This window comes from Acomys russatus, chromosome 4, assembly GCF_903995435.1.
Source record: "Acomys russatus chromosome 4, mAcoRus1.1, whole genome shotgun sequence".
In the NCBI taxonomy this organism is placed as follows: domain Eukaryota; kingdom Metazoa; phylum Chordata; class Mammalia; order Rodentia; family Muridae; genus Acomys; species Acomys russatus.
This window is the reverse complement of record NC_067140.1, coordinates 70051702-70059915: the sequence shown is the minus strand read 5'-3', so window position 1 is coordinate 70059915 and position 8214 is coordinate 70051702. Positions and strand designations below refer to the sequence as shown.

General features: G+C 40.0%; 1 pseudogene; it reads left to right on the top strand.

Annotated features, from left to right (window-relative positions):
- Positions 1–1152: 1152 nt before the first annotated feature.
- Positions 1153–7991, top strand: LOC127188481 (coordinator of PRMT5 and differentiation stimulator-like; annotated as a pseudogene).
- Positions 7992–8214: the final 223 nt, after the last annotated feature.

The following is an 8214-nucleotide window of genomic DNA, read 5'->3' as shown; positions in this document are numbered from 1 at the left end:
AGTTAGGTGAATGAATAGGGTAATATTCATGCTAGAAACTCCTGGATCCTATAATTTCATGCTATCTCAGAATGCAAAATACATTTAGGAGAACTTTAAAGGTACCCAATATTCTTTAACAATTTCAGCACCATTTAAATGACCAAAATCTCTAGTCTCCTTTGAGAGTCAAGACAATTTCTTATCCATGACCACCCTTTAATATAAAACAAAACAAAAATCAGACTAAATACACCCAATATACATAAAATATATTATCATTCCAAAAGGAGGAATGAGAAGGAGATAAGAAGGGAAGACCAAAAACCAACAATGCAAACACCAAATTGTGTTGATCTATGCCTGATACTCAGGGCTTTAGTTTCAAATGGCAGCCTTGTTTGCTGTTGCTCTCTAGGATCAAACTTCTTTAGCCCTATGTTTCACAGTTGGAAAGCTTATCTGGGTAGCATGGTTCCCTGAAAGCACCCTTCAATTCTTCCAATGCAGAGCAGAACTTTTCTAAATGGACCTTGTCTATTTAACAATCAGAGCTTCTTTTGCAGCACGCATCTTGGAAGTAACATGAAGCTTTCTCATGCAGTTTTTTTTCAAAGGTGCATATTTTGTATTTCTTCTTTACTCACTTGTTCTTTTTTACCACTCTAGATCTTCCTAAGAGTTACCAATAATAACTATACCACAGGCTCAATGTCATGTCTTGAAATTTTCTCTGCCAAAGAAGTTAATTAGTCCACTATTTTAAAAATTTATATCCAGGCAAGTTCTCAGGACACAAGCAGAAGGCAGCCAAATGATTTGGCAAAGTATTGTATGAATGGCCTCTAGTCTAGTTGCTGACAAGGTTCTTAACTTTCCCTGGAAACCTCATGAGCCTTCCACAGTCTGAATTACTCTCAGCAGTACTGTCTTCCAATCTTCTACTAGTATGGCCCATTAAGTTCTGCTTCCACCATTGAACTTCTTCTCTAGTCCAAAATTCTAAAGTCTTCTACCTTCTTCCAAGAAACAAAATAGTCAGGACTTCACAGAAGTACCACCTTCTCGGCACTAACTTCTACACTAATTAGTTTTCGCTTGGCATGGTAAAATGCCAAAGGCAATTTACACAGAGAAGTTTAATTTGGATTACAGTTCCAGAGGGAATCGACAATGGCAGAGGAAACAGGAATGAAAGAGAACCAGAGCAAGAAGGTAAGGTATCACACCTTAACTACATACAGGAAGCAGGGAAAGTAAGAAAGAAGTAGGATAAGATCCAAACATCCCCTTAGTGATGAACTCCCTCCACAAAGGCTGCACCTTGCAAATGAGCTTGTGGAGGGCATCTCGTATTTAAACTGTTACAATACCTACTACAGAATAATGTAAATAGTTGCTATATTGGAGTAAATATTAACCAGAAAAAGTCAGTACATATACAATGTAGACAAAATGACATAATACACATGTATTTTTTTATCCACAGTTGGTTTTATTTGTGAAGTCAGAGCCCAGGAGCGTGGGAGGCTGAATGGTAATCACTGTGCCATTGGTGCTAGAGGCACATGTAGGAGCCTAGCACACCACTTGGAATGCAATGAAGTACTACAGCCAGCTTGGGTTGCTCTTGGAATCATGAATAGTTTACAGCAAGGGAATGAATAAAAGCCAGATGCATGTACAGAAAAACTGGGTTCAGGTAGGCTGCAAAAACCGTAATGGGGCCACACCAACTACTCCAACAACTTCACTGTATTTATTATATACAGCATGGGTGCAGGATTTAGATAGTCTTTATAGGAGGTCTCTGTAGGCTAGCAGCCTCAGGCTGTAGTAATCCCTGGAGGAGGAAGCTGTAGTTGGCAGTTTCTGTATACACCAACCCGTCATACATAAACTTCCACATTTGGATAGGGAATGGCTTTTATTTTTGAGTCTCATCTCAGGGAAAGGCTTTGCTAACTAACGCTCCATGACCTGACTCCTCAGTCCTTGCTGTGGCTGGCTCCTGTCAGTAATATGCATTCACTCGGGAATTGACTTCACTTACTCCTTAGAGCAAAAGCGATCAAGACGGCATGCAGTGTGTACTGAATATTGAGATGTATGCTTCTCATAGTTTAGAATATAAAGGTAAAGATGCATGTCAGCACATACCATTTATTGAATAGGTAAATCTTCAATTTTTATATTTCTATTATTTCCTTTGCAGCACATGAAAAACTCAGCTTATGAGCAAGCGATGATGACTACAAGAACATGTGTGTAATATCGAGTTTATATTTTCTTCCTGTTCAGAAATAAGGCTACCTCCTATTTATTTTTGAGATGACTGGAATGAATGGACAGAAAATTGTATCTTTAATATTTTAACCTAGGAATGAGCATCAATTTCTAGACAGGGAAATATGTTCCCATCCTTAGTTCGTTAATAACTTTAAGATAGACAGTGTCTAGGTTTTGTCTGTTGTATCTTGGCAGAAGAATTACTTTGCAGCTACTAAAGGAAGGGAAGCAACAGGGGGTGTGTAGGATGTCTCTTGTTTCCCCATGGAAAAAATATTTGCCAAGTTTTCCTGACTGTTTTTCCATCATGTCTCTCCCCTGAATTAAGGGTTTGATCTATTACCATTTAACCTCTATTACTATATGATATGCACCTGAACAGCCACTTAAGTACAGCATCCATTTCTTCCTGCACATGTGTAGCAAAACAGGTCATCAAAGCAAAACTCACATGCTTAATTTTGCTCAGTTCCTTTGGACCACCTGCAGTGTATATTTTATATCCTCTATCTCCCCACATTGCCTTCTGTATCCATATTTATTTCTTATTTAAAATTCACCTTTCTGTTTCTGTTAGCTAATTATTTTGTATTTATTTTTTCATTTGATTATCATTTTTAAATTCTACATTTTTAACTTAATTTAAGATTGTCGTTACTTGAGATGCTAATTTTGTTTTCTGTCATTGAACATAGTCATCATAACAAATATGACTTTGTAAAAGCACATGTGTGGCCTGACAGATCTGAAGCCCCCATGTGTCTTCTCATTATGCATCTTAGTATTCTTATTCTTAGTTGACTTATCTGAAGAGTTCTTTAAGGTGTGTGTGTGTTTGAGTGCATGTCTCAGTGTGTGTGTGTGTATGTGTGTGTTGTATTCCTATATGTGTAATGCATGTGCACATGTGAAGAACAGCAGTTATTGTCAAGATTTCTTTCTTAATTGATTTTTTGTCTTATTTTTTGATGCAGAATCTCTCAGTAATCCAAGAACTCAGCTAGACTGGACAGCTAGTGAAATCTCAGGATCCACCTGTCTCTGGTCCCCAGCACTGGTGTTAGAAACATTTCACAGACACATCTGGATTTGATGTAGAGTTCTGATGATTTAAACTCAGACCCATGTGCTCACATAATAGACACTCTGCCCCTTGAGTCCTCTTCCCAGGCTCTTGTAGTTGCTATTGATTTTCTGCTAGGTCTGTAAAGGTATTTGTCTCAAAGGTTACTTTAATCAAGTTTCATGAATTAAGACTATTTGCAACTGACCTATAATAATTATAGTGAAGATTTAAAATCATGTAGGTTTCAAGCTTCAAGCTTCTGTGCTCCGCAGAGGCCAGGATTCAACCTGCATGGCAGAACTACATGCGTTTTGGGACAAGCATTATTAAATATAAGTCAATCTTTCATATGTGTAGAAGAAGCTGAAGATCTGAGGAGGTGAAGAGAGGAATGACAAGACCATGGAGTAAACAATCAGTTCAGTGGTAAGCTGACTATCTCTAGGCACCAAGGGATACCATAAAGGGTCTGCTAATGGATACATGTCCAAAGAGGTGATGCTTTTGTGAGTGTCATGATGACCTTTATCTATACACTCATGTCTTTAATTTCATACATGAGCACTGCATTTGCATCACTCCCACCCTGTGTTCCTCCAATGTTCCCTCCTCCAAAAGTCATCTCTTCTTTAGTTATTATTGTTTTAAGCACACAAACGTACAAATATTTACTTGCCTATAGTATAACCTACCGAGTTCATATAACTGTGCTGATATATATACAGTATTTTTCAGACCATAAGACTCACTTACCGCCTCCTCCCAAAAGTGGGGGAAATTTAGGGTGCGCCTTATAGTCCGATTGCTGTCCATCAGACATCGACAAAAAGGTCACTTACCGATGTCTTCAGTGTGCCAGCCGAGGAAGCGCAGGGTTCAGTGTGTCTGTGGGAACAGGAAGAGCCATTGGCGGTACCACCGAAATCCTTTCTCACACAGAGCTTGGTCTCCCTCCCACCCCCAACCCCCATCTTGCTGATCTGAGCTGAATGCCAATCTTAGCCTGCTGGGTAAGCAGGTTCATGTCAGCTTGCTGCAGGCAGCAGGGCAAGGGGAGTGCAGTAAAATCTGTAGCAATAAGGAAGCTCTCGCTACCATTTGTCTCTCCTTGACTCCATTGGAGCCACACTGCTATGTAGAGATTGTTACTGTGCATATGGGAAAAGACAGAATTGTCCATTCTGCATATGTGAGAAGACAGATCAATTGGAAAAGTGTGGTCCAAACATCCAGGAGGGCTTCTGAAAAAAAATCTGCTTTATTAGTGCTTGGGCAGTTCAGAGCACGTATTAGCAAAACAACAAAAAACAGATTTAAAGAGGTGAAGGGATCATCTACCCCTAATTCCTGGTGGTCTTATCAGCCAGTTTCAACCTATCAATGATTTAGTCAGCAAACCATTTAAAGTCTTTAAGGGAGAAGAGTGGAACAAATGGATGGCTGCTGGGAATCATGATCTGACTCCAACAGGACGAATGAAGAGGCCCACTACCACTCGATGGGTTAAAATATCATGGCAGTCAGTGAAGGAGAAAATCATTGTACAGTCATTCAAAAAATGTGACGCTAGCAATGCCTTAGATGGAACTGAAGATAATATCATACATGAAGATAGAGAAGAAAGTGATACAGGTGATTGTCAGCAACTGAGGTTCCTAAATGCTGACACCAGCAATGATGAGTTTTGGGAGTTTCCAGAAAACTAGAAAAGTGCTTGAGTCTCTAAGTCTTTTCTCTGTTGAGTTAACACTGTTTAATATTATTGTATTTTCTTATATTTTAATAAATATTTTATTATACTAGTACTAATTTGGTTCAGATTTTTTTTTCTTGTTTTACTGCTCTAAAAACTGGGTGCGTCTTATAGTCAGGTGTGACTTATGGTCTGAACAATACAGTATATATTATGGGGAGGGGCAGGGGTGGGGACTGATCACTTGGGATTAAACAATCTATATAGAGGTCTGTCCCTGGAAATGATTAATTCTCACTCTCTCAGCAGGTATTGACCACATGTAGCTCTTCATCCTCTGGTGGAACCACGTGGGATTTCTCCTGTTTTTGTATGTCAATTGGTATCGTCATTATGCTGATCTTGACCAAGCTTCCCCTGTCTTGGTCTTCTGTCCTTTAAATTCTTTCAGCTCCCTCTTCCATGTTTTTCTTAAGCCTTTGTTGTAGGGATTGCATTTAAGATGTATTGTTGTGGCTGGGAACCCCCAGCCATTTATTCTCTGCATTTTAATCAGTTTAAAATTTCTGTAATAGTCTCTCCATACTGCAAAAAGAAGAGATTTTTTTTATTATGGATGAGAGCTATGCTTACCTGTGAGCACAATGATAAGTATGTAGAATACAGAAGAGATTAAATTGGCTTAAAACAGCCATGGAAAGTTCTTCTCTAGGGTCTATGACCTCTCCAGACACAGATAGTTAGCTAGGTTTTCAGTCCCAGGCATCATGTCTCTTCTGTTGAGCAGGGTTCAAATCCAACTAGACAGCTTTTGGATACCCCCAATACAAAAGTGCTATGATTGTACCGTCGTAGAGAACTTACTGGCCCAGGCATTATTATGGGTTGAAATCTTCACTATTGATTGCTTTTCTCTTTTGGCAGCTTACATAGCTCCTTCTTATACTATGACAGGCAGCCTTCAGACAGGAGAGACCCTGTATTAATAAATCACCCCATGCTATTTCTGTGAAGTACTATAGTAAAGTAAATTGTAATAAAAGAGAAATACATGGAAATAAAGAATTAACAAACTAACCAGATTAAGGCCACCATCGAAGTTCTCCTTCCATATCTTTTCTCCAATCACTTCAGCTGACCTAGGAACTTCAACTTATTAAGGAGAAGAGACTCTGAGCACTTAGCCTGAGTGTGCTTCAGTTAGTGAGCCAGACATAGCCCAGCACGAGGTCTGTGTCCAGGTGCTTCCGTAACTTGTCCCCTGTTGTAGAATCCGAGTTACTTCCCATGTCATTGGGTCATACCCCTAAGAGTTCCCCTGGTAGGAATTGCAAACATATTACTTTATTTATGATTTTCACATTTCTCTAATAGTTCAGTCAGGTTTTAGTAGACCAGACAAGCAGGAGATGAGTTTTCCATAACTCTTCATTTGTGCCAGGAAATCTCTGGGTTGGTTACATTTCTGTCTTAGTGTTGATTCTGCCGATTTTTTTTTTTAAATCTGGATGAATCTCTTCAGTGTCAGGTTAGTGAGCCCGAGGTCCTTCCCCGCATGTGTCCAGGACACGGGCTTGCACCTTGCTCAGCGCACTGTTTCTGACATTCTCACATCTGCATCTCTACGGTCCCTGAAACAAAGTCATAGTGAAGAAATGTATCGTCCACCTTTTTACATGTTCCTGAATCTATGCTTGCCCAAATGTGCTTTCCATTTGGTGCACTTGTTAGGAAATTCGATAGTAGAGGCAAAATAGCAGATGTTGGAGCCCAAACTTTTGAGTTTGAACCCTGATTTTACCACCTCACAGTGAAGTGATGCTGTGGAAAATATTTCATGTTTTCTTATAACACACGAGATTCAAAAGTCTGTAAGTATTCCTACCTGCCATCAACAGAAAGTGTAGCTGCTTTGATATCAGTATGGATGCCGTCTGACTATGACGCCATGACTAATTCTTTAGGGAAAGTGGGGTCAGCCCCATGTTGCAAATCCTACTCATTTGTGTTACCCTTGACTTCTGAAATGTTGTTTTTCTCCTGCCTACATGTGTAAATAATTCTTATCATATATGCTGGTACTGACTTTACTTTCTTTATGTAGATTCCCAATTTCTGGGTTTTATATTTTCAACCCATTTTCAAACACTTGGATTCTTCATCGTGAGTATTTCATTATGTTATCTAGTATAACATTTCTAAAACAATATTGCTTTCATTTTACTTATCTGTACAGGAAAATATTAATGTTTTATTAAGTAGGCTATAAGTAGCCTACATTATTACTTAACTGTATGACATTTTGAAAAATATTCCTAAGGTGTAATTTACTTTCAATTGCACTATCCAATGTTTCCCAAATTTTTGATTAAATAGTGCACTTTAAAAAATGAAATATAGGGAGCATCTCAGGTACCTTAGCTGTGGGCGGTGGGGTAGGCATAGACCCTCAGGCAGCCACCAGTCATGAGCCAAGCTAGCCAAGTGCCTGGGAGGCCCCCCAGCATGGAGGCTGGCTTTGCCACAGGTGACCTGTCTTGTCGGGAGACAGAGGCTGAGATGGCCATAGCTCGACTAGGCAGTGGAGCGAAGAGCACCCCTAATGATAGTCCTTCCCATGCCCATAGCCAAAGTGCTGAAGAGAAAGGCTTTGCTGTCAAGAAGGAAGCTGATAGGGAACTGTATGCCTGGGAGCTGTCAGAAGGTCCATCCTGCACATCCATGCAACCGGCTGCTGATCTTTTTAATGAGGACTGGGATTTGGAGCTGAAAGTGGCCCAAGGGAATCCTTAAGATGCCAATGACATCCAGGGGAGCATTTCTCAAAAGATTAAGCCTTGGGTGTGCTGTGCCCGACAAGGAGACATGATGTATAACCCCAGTTGGCACCATCCATGTCCGCTGATATCACATTATTCGAAGATGGTCTTTGAGACAGGACAGTTTGATGATGCTGAAGACTAAAAGTTTTGCTTTCTGCCGTGGGGGAGTTTTTGTGTCCTTCAGATCAAGAGTTGTTTTCTGTGTTTTAAGTGAGATATCCTTTCCAAGGCCTTGTTCCCAGCGGCTCCTCAGGGGGCTACAGACAGATGTTAACGGGGTCCCACGGCCCTCCCATTTTGTTGTTGTTGTTATTGGACTCTGGGGTATACTGGCATTTTTGTCTGTGTCAGAGTCATGTTCTTTA